The sequence below is a fragment of the Gobius niger genome (assembly GCF_951799975.1).
Source record: "Gobius niger genome assembly, chromosome: 2".
In the NCBI taxonomy this organism is placed as follows: Eukaryota; Metazoa; Chordata; class Actinopteri; order Gobiiformes; family Gobiidae; genus Gobius; species Gobius niger.
This window is the reverse complement of record NC_136853.1, coordinates 42,273,806-42,287,061: the sequence shown is the minus strand read 5'-3', so window position 1 is coordinate 42,287,061 and position 13,256 is coordinate 42,273,806. Positions and strand designations below refer to the sequence as shown.

Below are 13,256 nucleotides of genomic sequence, written 5' to 3'. Positions count from 1 at the left end.
TCAAAATGGCTGTAGTGAATGTCTTGAAACAGGCCTCTGTCTCTTTAAGAACCTCTGACCCTTTCAGACACGCCCCCTCCACACGCTGTCTGTGGCATCAGTGGGGAGGGGGTTCTGCTGAGGAGCAGTGGTTGGTTACTCGGCTGGTGACGAAAGCTCGGAGGCGTCTCCAGGAGGTGGGGGCGTTCCTAGGAGGACTCAGGCAAACCTATCCCTAAAATGGCCGCCATCAGAGTTTTTACAGATTACTCAAAAATACGTGAATGTGCCAAGGCAACACTTCAGGCATGTTTTTAATGAGGGAATGACATAATAACATGATGTAAAGCTTGAAAAAGTCGATTTTGCATAATACCCCCCCCTTTAAGGCAACTCTGGAGCTTACCAAAGTAAAGGTAAGACACAGACCGTTATTTGACTAAATATAAATGTGAGAAGCTTCACAACACGGTATAATCAGTAGTTTAGCCAATCAGTGTTCAGGAGAGTTTTTGAGGTCTTATGATGTACTGGCTTTAAAGCGGTACTACGTAACTCTTGCCCCTAGAGGCCATAAGCGCAACTGCAGGTGTCGTAGGAAGTTGCGATTTTTTAATTTCTTAATTTTCCGCAAGAGTAAATACTACAGAAAACACAAATGGAGAGAGGGATATTGTACATCCAATTCCACAAAATTTAAATTATTTTTTTCACTCAAACTTGGCTGTAAATACAGTTTAAGGGGCGCTAGCCCGCAGTTAGCTTTGCCTGTTTGCCTGTTAGCTTCTCCTTTCATTAGTGTGTATTGGTGGCTCCGGTCCGGTGGCAGGGAAGTTGCAATTGTGGCTTTCTGGCCAGAGACACCAGCGATGAGAGACCCTACAATCATCCCATTAACACTTGTATTACCCCCAGAGGGACTACGAAATATGCAAGATTAAGCTACATGTATGTTACGAACTAAACAAGCCTAGTGTAAATGAGGAAACTTGATTACTTGGAGAAGACGGTACACATGGGACTAGATGCAAGTTGGTCATTTTATGCTCACTACTGCCACCTCAGGTCTTATGCATAACTGCAGCTTCTTTATTAAGCTCGTGCATGACGGCACTTCGGACCCAAAGTAACACCTTTATGAGTGACAGTTCATGATTTTAGAGGCAGTTGTGTTGAACAGGTCTGGGCTCATTCACATTCATACATGGCTGGAACATGTAAGGGGAGGAAAATACATAATTTTAACATTTTAATGAACACTATGTGCAGTTACTTTGTGTAAATGTGTCAGATTAAGCCATGGGCGACTTATTTAAAACAACATTAGAACATGGTTAAAAGCTAAAATGAAAAAAGAGCCTACACACTCTATATACACAGGCATGAATCAGTACTTTGTGGAGAGCTACAGTGGAGGGATTGTAAAGGCCAGGTTTCCATGCAGGTATGTGGGAGATGCACAGACCGATAAACAGAGGTGCAGACAGACTGGGAGAGAGAGAGCGAGGGCTGGAGCACGCACTGAACTGAAATGGGCCAAATAAAAGGAAAATCTGAACCCAGCAACCAAGAAATGATAAGAAAACAACCACCGTGTAATCAGTTTCACACTCGAGCTGAAAAAACAAGAGCACTTCTGTAGTTTTTGCGAATAAAAACATGAGCAAAGATGAGAGTCACGTTGGACGCTATCTCAAAGACACCAGTGGAATGCTGGGAGATATGCGATTGGTGAAAGGGCATAATAAAAGGAGTGGTAGCTGATTGAGATGGTGCAGTAAGAGATAGATTGCTTCGCTTTTGAAGTTTAAGCCCCTTTGAATTTGTGGTCTTGGCATTCGAAATGCTTTACTAGCACATACACAAAAGTGGAAATTGACAGAAACAAAACATCTTTAGATGGGAGTCTCTAACTTAGAGGGATATTTCAGGATTTTTGATATAGGGCCTCATTTCCTAGTTATCCCTTTTTTTTTTCAATTCATGCAGTCCTTATATTTGAAGAGTTTAGTGGTGCTAGGCTAGTGCTAGGCTAGTGCATGTCTATGGTAACTAGTAGCCTGCATTAAAAACAGTCTGAGCCAAGCACAGTGCACCTGAGGCAAATCACTTATAACACCAGACTACCCATATAAATGTATGTGTTGACTGATTAATTTTTGAAATATAACCAATTTGCATTTAAAATAGCTTATATTTGAGCAGCATTAGCTTCCTCGTTGTAAGCTACGCAGCGGCGGAGTGATCTGCTAGGTTACCAGATCTACAGTAGTTTGTTTACCGGCGGCTGGCATTACTACACGTGGAATTCACAAAGGAGCTTTCTACAAATCAGATATGGCAACGTTTGGAGGACGACCCCATGATTTTAGGTTTTTAATGCAGGCTATAGTTACCATAGAGATGCACTAGCTTAGCACTGGCCTAGCACCGCTAAATTCTTCAAATATAAGAACTGCATGAATAATATCTATATATATTAGGACCCTTGGAGGAAAAGAGAAAAGAGAGACCGCCCACGGAGGGTGAGGAAGAGTTTACATTTTTTTAATGTATCCATATATATATATATATATCCAGAAATCAACAATACTCTGGATAACTAAGAAATGAGGCCCTATGTCAAAAATCCTGGAATATTTATTTAAGGCCAAGGTGCAATTCTCAGACAGACAGACTTCACTTTGGATGATAGCATTATTTTTGCTGCAAACTACAGACTGCTGAGGTAGTTAGAGGCAAAATATTTTTATTCAATAGTGTGTCAAATAATTCATTCAAGACTATGTTCAAGATTACAAAATTAATTGATGAAAATATGTGAGCTGAGTAAAAAAAAAGGAAAAAAAGGTCTGAGCTGAAGAAGTGTTATCGATTCTTGGACTGTGTGCGATGCTGCTTTTTAATCATTTTGATGATTTTCCTCAACATCTGAAACTCTCATATAACTTTTGGCAGGGGCGGACTGGTCATATGTTCATTCTGGAAGAACATAGAAGGGCCACTGGCTCTGGGGCCACCGGGCTGGCTTCTCAGTTTTCTCCTTAAAGGGACTGGATGCAAGTTGGCCATTTTCATACTCACTACTGCCACCTCAGGTCTTACACGAAACTGCAGCCTCTATATTAAGCTCGTGCGCTCAGTCACGCAAATGTTGGGGTACTATACATGTACAGTGTAATAATCCGCGCGTGCTCCTATGTTATTACGCCTTACAATATCGTTCCCTTTTTATCGGCCTAGAAAATCTACATCTTTAATTTTGTGTAACGAGACTTGGATCGTGTAATGGCTCACATAACTGTATTTAAATTGGTAAAACGTGGAACAGCTTGGTAGCTTCTAACATCCTATCCGGCTAAATGCTAACAACATTTGCATGACTGAGCGCACGCACAAAGACCAAACAAGAACGCATCAACTCGTCTAAGCTCAGGAACATATCTCAGTATGTAAAATGGTGGCCTGTTCCTTTAAAGCAATGGTGGAGAAATGGGAGAAGGTTTATTTTTGTTCTTCTTTGTTTTCCCTCTGGCTGCCTCGAACATGACCATATATGGGCGATTCCAAAGCTGTTTCTATAGTAGCACAAACTTAGCTTAAACATTCCGTGCACAGTCTACTTCCTGTATTCTGACAGTGTTGCCAGGAGCAACGGTGAGGTCATCATTCCGTCATCACCCGACACCTTTGGGATTGAAACGCATCACATCACAAACGTCACTTCGAAACAGCCTTTCCAAACGGACACTGCTTTCACAGGAACACTAACGCTTATCTTAACGCTTTACAAAACGTTCTCAGCTCAAGACATTCTTTGCTCGTTCTGCCTTGTTCAAACTCGTTAACATGGACACAGGCAAATACTTCATTGCCCTCGTCACACGGGCAAAAGAGTGCAATCTCACCCTGCACTTAAAGGAGTCCTATGAGACGCCATCTGACCCCGATAACCTCTTCTCTCGTATTGAGGCCGGGGATTTCTGCGTAGAGGCACGAGGGACGAGCCTAACGGCTGCCCGGGAGAAGGCCTCTATCCAGATGTTGGAGAAATTGGAAAGTTTAGCTCCCAACTCCAACAAAAACACTGCACCTGTCGACACAAGGTCCACAGAAATGGAAAGGTCTTCATCTGTCGACAAAAGCCCTACAGAACTGGAGAACGGTACGGTTAACCCTAAGCCTCACGATCGTCCAGATTTCGGTTTAGGGAAGGACCCTACGATGCGTCTGTCCGAGCTACAAATGGTTCGTAAACAGCCGTACGCGACGTACCGCCAGATCCATGGGGAAGTCAAAGGAGCAGAATTGCTTTTCGCCATCGAGGCCACCTTAGACAAGTTCAGCGCTGTCGGCACTGGCTTCACTAAGAAGGAAGCAAAGAGACGAGCGTCCACAGCTCTGCTCCAGAAAATGGGCTACCAGGTCCCAGAAACAGACCTTCTGGACTTGACTGCCCCACAAACCACCTCCCCTCCTCTCCAGATGCTCAGAGAGGAGCCAACTCCAGTGGACAGGTCACTGCAGAAGCAAGATACAACGAACCAGCCCCAAACAACCGCCCCACCAACATCCAAGAGGAACAAGACGCCTGTCCACATCGGGCCGGACTTTGGTTTAGGAAAAGATCCGTGTTCTCGCCTGTCCGAGCTTCAAATGCTCCGCAGAGAGAAGTACGCTGTGTACCGCACGCTGGAGGAGAAAGCGTTGGAAAACAACAAATATATGTTCATTATCGAGGCGTCACTAAACCAGTTCACAGCGACGGGAAAAGGCTGCACAAAGAAAGAGGCGAAAAAAAGAGCGTCCACAGCTCTGCTCCTCACGATGGGCTTCACAGTCCCAGAGGAGGAACTTCTTATCGAGAATGTTTCCCAAATACATCAGGTCACATCTGAACCCCGCTCCAGGGAAGAGCAGTGTTCAGAAGACACATCACCTTCACAAGAGCGAGCAGAGAACCTCGACTGTTCAGAGGTGAACTTCCAAGACCACCAGGCTTCAGATGAACACAGTGAGCGCCAGGCAGACGAAAAGCAGAGTCCACTACACGGTTCAGAGTCTCAGAGCGAGCAGCAGACGCCTGAGGAGAGAGAAACATGCTCCTCTGAGAACAGACTGGATGACATTACAGCACCAGAGAAACCAACAGAGGTCAAAACGCCAGAGGGACCCAGAGGCGATGTGGATGAGTCTGTCACAGAGGAACCACATGTAGCTCCACTGTCCACTGCAACATCGGACGACTCAGGCACATCAGAAGACTCTCAGACTGGAATCCTCGACCAGGGTCCCGAGGAGACCAGTCCCGGAGAAGTCCACACTTTGGGAGACAGTTTGAACAACGCTGAATATCCTGACCAATGCCCACTGCTCTGGTCAGACTCTGAGACCAGCCCAACCTCAGAGGAGCTCAGTTCAGCAGATTTCTCCTGTTACCTAAACAGTTCCAGCTGCACTGACTATCTCTGGTTAGACGGGATTTCAAACCTCTTCCAAAGCCCAGAGGGGAGCCAAATATCAGAAGAACTAGAGATCTTGATCTCACCAGAATCTCGCTGGTTAGACGGCCTGTCTAACATCTTCCAAAGCCCAGTGGAAGTCCCAGAAGGAGAGATTGTGGACAACAATTTTAACATCAATGAAGACTCTTTGGCAAGTCCAGAGGAGCCTTCATGCCCTGAAAACATCTGCTCTGTGGACAATCAAAGCCCATCAGAGACATCACGTCCAGAAAAACAAGACATTCAGGACGATAACACAAACTCAAAAAGCACAGAGAGTCTTGTTGAGACTCAAAACGAGACCAGGCCCAAAGACACCATCGCTGACGGCCACCAGATTCTTCAAGAGGTTTTTAATCTCGCATTAAACAGTCCACTGTGGGCTGAAACTCTAGAAGATGTGGATGAAAACCTCACAACAGAGGAGCCAGGTGAAGATTCAGAGCTCAAAGAACTCTCCCACACGGATGACTTCTTTGACATATATGAAGACTCTTTCGAAAGTCCAGAGGAGCCTTCATGCCCTGAAGACATCTGCTCTGAAGGCCACCAAAGCCTTGATGAGAGCCAAGATCCAGCCCCAGAAAATCCAATTGAGTCCCAAATCCTAGATTATCCCAGAGAAGATCTCTGTGACGAAGACTCAAAACTTCACGCAGTCCCAGAGTCCACGGAAGCTCCAGAGACTGTCTCCAACCGCACAGTGGAGAACTGTGTAGTCTGGGTCATGGTGAAGAAACTTCTCAAGGATCGGCCGGCCCACCTGAGGACCTACCACGACACACTGGTGGACCTGCTGGTGAAGGCCGCCCTGGACCACTTCAAAGTCCCTGAAGGAGTCCACCTCAAACCGAAGAACGTGCAGAAGCTGGGCAAAGCCGCCGCCCGGGACCTGATGCACGAGTACGGAGGTTCCCTGGAGGTTCTGCTCGCTGCCGTGGGAACGAAGACCATGGAGTTCCAGGAGGATGCTGTGAAACACCTGAACATCCGCCTCAGCGCCTTCAAGAACCGGCCAAAGTCTGGACTGAAACGATTCTTCTCCAAATGGGACAAGCCGTATTATTAGACAGCGGCTCAGAGCTTTATTTTATTTATTTCCTTTTTTTTTTAACTTTTCTTCAGCTCTACATGTTGTTTGGTTAAATAATCTCTAATTAATTTAATTCATTTTAATTTGGTTTGGTTCGTCTCTGCAGAGGTTTTCTTTATTATTAGTTCTCTAATTTTAGGTTTAAGTTTAGTGTTTTCGATTCCCATCTGGACGGGGCCTTTCTGTGTGGAGTGTGCATGTTTTCCCTGTGTCTGCGTAGGTTTCCGGGTACTCCGGTTTCCCCTACCACTAAAAACATGTACAATAGATTCCCGTCTGGGGCCAGGACTCCCCTGAAAAAGAGATTCTTAATCTCAGTGGGACTATCCTGGTTAAATAACGGTGAATAAGTGTAGTTTTTCTTAATTTAGTTCTAGTTTCTTTGGTTACGTTTATTTTGGCAGATCCAGGGACCTTCTTCAAAGTTACTGACTTTGGGGGAGACTTAACCCTGTGTTCTCTGAGTTTTAACACTTTATAATTAACCTTAACCTTATTTAGCCTTAATGACTGATGAGTTAGCACTTAATTCATCGTGAACATTCATTCATCATTCATTCGTTTAGTGTGGCTGACACTTCATTAATACTTAACAATTTACTTGTAAAGTATGTGGAGAACTATTCCAATATTAGTTAGGCATTAACTGCATTAACTGTAGTGGTTTAGTTATTGTTAGTCATACTTCACTAATGACTGATGAGTGAATGTTCACGATGAATTAAGTGTTAATTTGTCATTTATTAAGGCTGAATAAGGTGTCGGTATTATATAGTGTTAAGGTCTTCTTTTTTAGCATTTAGTTTCTTAGTTTATTTGGTTACATTTAAGTCTAGTGTAGTGTAGTTTTTTATTTAGTTCCAGTTTCTTTGATTTAGTTAATCTCGGCAGAACCAGGGACCTTAATTATTTATGAACATTGAATAATTATTACTTCATGTTTATTTACCTGATCATTCACAAAATAAAAAAATCATAAATGCCATTTGTGTTGTTTATTTCTTCTCTGAACTAATAATTTAAAACGCTTTTCTCTGTGTTGTCGTTGCAGACACGTACGGGCGCCTCTCGCTCCTGAACTCTATGGGGCAGGAGATCTCCCGCTGTAAGACGTCAGTGCGACGCGGACAGCCCAACCCTGTTTACAAAGAGACCTTCATGTTCCATCTATTCACCCATCCATCCATCTATTCACCCATCCATCCATCCATCCATCCATCCATCCATCCATCCATCCATCCATGTGTTTTGGCCTTGAGGCTGACGATGACTGTTGCTACGAACACACGCTGACGTGCGGCCAGAGTGTGACAATTGTCTGACTTCAGGTAAGCACAAGCGTCTAACTACGGGCTTTGGCCGCATTTTTGACGCCCGAAAAAAAAGCGTTGGTGTTGCAGTCGCGAGAGGAACTTCATTAACGGAACGCACATTTTAAGATTGTTAAGTTATTTTACAAAAGTTCCTTCAAGTTGTAAATGACAAGATTAATGTGTTGAGTGCTATGAGGTGGTAGCTTGAATTCGGCAGAAACAAGTAAGGATTAAACAAGGAGCCGTGCATTAGACAGTTTTAATGCACGACGCGGAGTGGTGCATTATAACCGCAAGGTGCATTATAACTGTCGAATACACGGCTCCGAGTTGTTTAATCCGCTTATACCAGGGTCCCACAAACGTAACATTTATAATAAATGTTTTTTTCATTTACTAAACTCACTAAATATACCAGACTACCGGGACTATTTTGTGTGGGTTATTAGCCGGTCACTGAAGGCTCGTCTCAGAGCGAGTCATTCTCTGCAGCTATTACGAGGATCTCAGTCAGGCTCAACGACACAACATCAGCACAGAATCACAACACAACAGGACTAACCCGGAAACACTTTTCCCTGGAAGTAAACACCGATGTGTGGCACTTGTGGGCAGGAGTTATTTCACTTTTACGCTGTTTAACCTGAAGCTAGCTAGCTAACTCAACCAGCTCAACTGTTTATGGAAACAGCTGCGGTGGAGTCGCTCACACCTGGGCCCCCCCAACTGAAACTTTTATGTTTGACTTTACTAATCCAGCCAAATATGTTTAAATGCAGGATCATTTTATGTACGCCTGAAAATGATGAATAGCCTTAACCGTTTTCAATAGAATTAGAAAGCTCGTATTTTATTAACAGTAGCTAACCTAGCTGCTCACTCTCCTCTACAAACATTTATCAAACGTTTTGTTTTGGCCAAAAACATTGAAATTAACCACAAAATCCATCTCATACGTTCTTGTCAATTACGCGTTCAGCTGTGTCATGCGTTGCTATGGCGATGCCCACAGTGGAGTGATATCCCAGTGATTTAACTACCGGACTTCGTGTGCGGTTATACGAAAATAATGCACGCTTTTTAGCAGCCTGAGACCGAGACCATGGTATAACATACAACTATTGTCCTTGATTCGCAGCTTATATTGCTTTAGTTCAAGCCAAGGGCGTATTGTTTTGCTCATCACCTCGGCATTGAATATGACAGTTTTTTTTTAGAGGGCCGTCTTGACCCAAAAGTCCCGGGCCGATTTTTTCTGCCAGTCCAGCCCTGACTTTTGGCATGTGTTGCTTCTATTTCTCACAGTACTGAGTAAAAATCTAAAGCACCATATAAATAAATAAGACCACTACCAACTATCTCTCGCACCAATTACACCAATCTCTAAGCACTCGATGGCCAAGTTCATCTGCCTGGACACTTGGTTATGAAAAAAAAAAAGCCTATTCCAATCCGTGCAGGGATCCGGTGCAGGGAGTCGCATAAACGCAGCAATTTTGCGCAGATGATTGCAGTACTTTGAGTTCTATAATGCTCTCTGTACAATTACTAGCCTGGTCACACCGGATAATTGATTTCCTCTTGTTTAAAAATTGCACTGAAATTACAGGCTTCATGACAAGATGTCCACTCTCCCTCATGAGAAGCATGTGAAAAGTCCAACCCAGACTGAACTTAGGTGTTTAAAATTAGATATGGGACAATGGGGATTTGTTTCGAGGAAGTCTGGAGTCAACGTTGTGATGCCGAGTTGCTCGCTGAACTGAAAATGTCAATCCAATGCTGCTTGCTTGACATTTTGGACATTTTTGAGGCAGGTTAAATAAATATACATGGGAGCTGCAAACCTTGGAATAGTATTCGGTTGGGTTAGTTTAAATGGCATGTCATTTCTGCATTTCATTACTGTGTGTTTGTTAGTTTTAGTATGGATTCAGCAACAGAAAAAAATCAACTGTGGATTGGATTATATCACCTGTAGAATTATCATTATTTCCTTTCCATGCATACATTATATGCTGTCAGTCCCGTCTTGAATTGGTGTGTGGAGTTTGCTTGGGATGAGCTTCTCCTGGAGCCATGATTTACCACATCCATACTTGACCAGCCAGTCTCTCAAACGTTTTATTGTTCCTGTGTCATTCAGGGCATGCTACTAGGGTTACTAATAACATATACTGTACATACTGTACACATTAGACAAATCCTGATGTAGTCCGACTACAGAAGGGAGCCGACTTTCCATGAAAACCTTTCAAAGCAGCCCAGTCCCGGATTTGCATGAGAGAAAGCCCTTGTTAGCACTATGGGAGCACCACCAGCCCCGACCGGTGAATAGAAACACCACTCGATCATTTACGGTTCAGCTCTTAGAAACAACCGCCTGCTGTGGACAGATTTCAGGGTAACACAAGCGGCCGTAGAAATACTGAACAGAATGTACAGCAGTTGGAATGACAAACATGAAGAGATTGCATTTCCGCCATCAAGCCATCCATGTTCCGTGGATCATTCCATAAACCACAGTGGCTTTGGATGCCTCAAGTTCCGATGGAGAGTTCTTGCAGAGCAAAGTGACTTTCACTGCACTGCACAGCTTTTGTGCAGCTATTCTCGGTCAGATCAGTTTTTAATGAAGATGTATTACAATGAAGGTGCAGGAGTATAACTGTGACCTATTAGTTATATCTTGGGCTGGCATTAGCCTGCATTCACACTGGCATTATTCCTTAATATGATTAAAAATAATGCCATAGCTCAACAATTTTTGTAACATAGGCTGGGGGTGTGAACTGGTACTTGCTGTATGCAAACAGAACAGTGCCTTCGTTAAAGCAGTACTAAGTAACGTGTTTACCTTAATAAATCCTTTCCGTAGTCCCTGTGGGGGTAATACAAGTGTTTATGGGATGATTGGAGGGTCTTTCATCTCCCCCTGGTGTCTCTGGCCAGAAAACCATGTTTGCAACTTGACTGCCACCGGTGCGGAGAAAGCAATACACACTAATGTAATCACGAAGAAGAAGCTAACAGGCTAACGGGCAAAGCTAACTGCGGGCTAACGTCACTTTAAACAGTATTTACAGACAAGTTTGAGTGAATTTTTTTTTTCCATTGTATAATTGGATGCACAGTAACCCTCTCTCCCTTCGCCTTTCCTGTCAGCTCTCCAAGACAATTAATAAGTTAAAAAATCATAACTTGCTACTACACCTGCAGTTGCGCTTATGGCCTCTAGGGGGAAGAGTTACTTAGTACTGCTTTAATGGGCCATTAACAGATAAACATCATAAGAGTACTAATGTTGTTTATCAATGAAAAGCTGATGTGCTAATATGTTCAAATATATTAACTGCAACTGTGGCTGGTTGCTGCTGGGGAGCATGCACTCTTATGCCACCCCTAGAGTCGTGTTTAAAGAAAACCAGCAGCAATTGGACTAAGTGGGGAAAATCAACTTACCCGCCGCTAATGTAACTGCACTGAGTCCCTATAGGGATATTTGCAGTCTGCAGCTGGCCCGTCCTTCCTATGATCAATCTGTCAGAACCGGCCACCCATCTTCAGATATTGATCCAAGAACTTGGTAAGAATTACCTTTTTGGTCAATGGGGGAAACCTGAGTGCCCATGTAAAACACCCCCAGACATAGAGAGAACATGCAAACTCCAAATAAAGGGAGCCTCGGGAAGCCTTTAACCTCGTACAATGCACAACGTCATACAGTGCACGCGTCTTTTATGCTCTTCCAATCAGTGCTGCCCAAACTCCCTAAACGCATTACACGAGAGATCTGCACAGGGCTATTACATCTGTCACTCACTGTTAAATCATTAGCATCCAGTCAGCTCTCCTCAGCCCACCACACATGTCTTTGATTTGTACCGTTTACATTGGCCCCCAGCAATTACACCGTGCATATGGTCCAAGTCGGAGTTATCCTTGTGAACTTATGGAAATGCGAGTTATTGTTCTCTCGAAGGGTGACGTCAATAGACTTTCAGAAACGGCCGCATGGCAAAAGGTCAAGAGGCTGGTGGAGAGTGGAGAGTGAGCTGATTACAGTACAAAGGCAAAGAAAGGGCTTTTCTTAAGTCCTTATATGGGGATAAACATAGCCTATAGTCTAAGCAAGGCTAAATAGGAGATGCACATGAATTATTCAATACGCTGAGTAAATACTATTATGGAACATGGGGACAGTATTTGACTGAAATGCTGAACGCCACAGTTTATTGTCCCTCTTAAAAGTACAGGACCTGTTTTTTTATTGATTTCAAACTGAATTTTATTTGTCGAAGAGAAAAATCCATATTGCACCCTTGAAGTCTACTGTGTTTGAACAGCCTGAAAGGTATGAAACTTTCTTCTAAACTCATCCACACTAAAAATCGGGCTGTTCAGATTATATGGAACTTTAAGAATGAGCTTGAGATTAATTTTGTCGGCTTGCAAAAGAAAAACATCGCATAGAAGTTTGATTCAGTTTGATTTTGATGGGTTAAAGGAACAGGCCACCGTCTTCCCATACTGAGATATGTTCTTACCTGAGCTTAGACGAGTTGATGCGTACCTGTCTGGTCTTTGTGCGTCCGCTCAGTCACGCAAAAAGACCAAAGATGTTGTTAGCATTTGGCCTCTCCCAGTATTGTCCCATAGCTCCACATTCGGTGAAGTTAGAAGCGACCAAGCTCTTCCACGGGCACAAAGACCAGACAGGTACGTATCAACTTGTCCAAGCTCAGGTAAAATATCTAAATATGGAAAAACTGTGGCCTGTTCCTTTAAGATTCAGGTAGTGGAGTGGTTGGACATTTGATCCCAGCTATGACCACACATGCGACAGCTCCAATTCCCTGCATGGGTGCAGTACGTGTGCAAATGATTGGAGGTGGTCATGGGGGGAAAGAATGAATAATAGTGTGATGTATTGTGCTTTGGGTATCTATCTGGGTGACCTTTTTTTCATTGTAGGTCACATGTTAAACTGTTTGCAGCGTGATCAATGCAGTGAAACATTCAACTTGGTGGTTTTAGCTGAGCCTTAAACCTTTAATGAGGCTCGGAACATTAATGCCAGTTCTGTCCCGCAATAAATGTTAGTCTTTTTAATTGTTTCAAATGAAAAAAACAATTTGTGCTATTTAAGGCGAGACACTGCAGGTGAATAGGGAAAAAAATGTATTTTTACATATATCAATTTGAAACTTTTGCTGTAGATTACTGGCATAAATGTGAGAAAAAAATACATATAAGAACAAGGTGTTTTATGCCTAAAAATGCCCCAAATTTCCCATCTTTTCGGCGACGAAATCTGAATAATGGATAGAGCTACATTCAAATTTATGGTTTCATTTTATTGATAAA

The 13,256-nt window shown here is 43.3% G+C and overlaps 1 protein-coding gene across 1 annotated transcript in view; it reads right to left on the bottom strand.

The window, feature by feature from the left end:
- The window catches only part of rerg (RAS-like, estrogen-regulated, growth inhibitor), a 106,829-nt gene that overhangs the window by 78,929 nt on the left and 14,644 nt on the right, over positions 1-13,256 (bottom strand). The gene's annotated exons all lie outside the window — the stretch shown is intronic.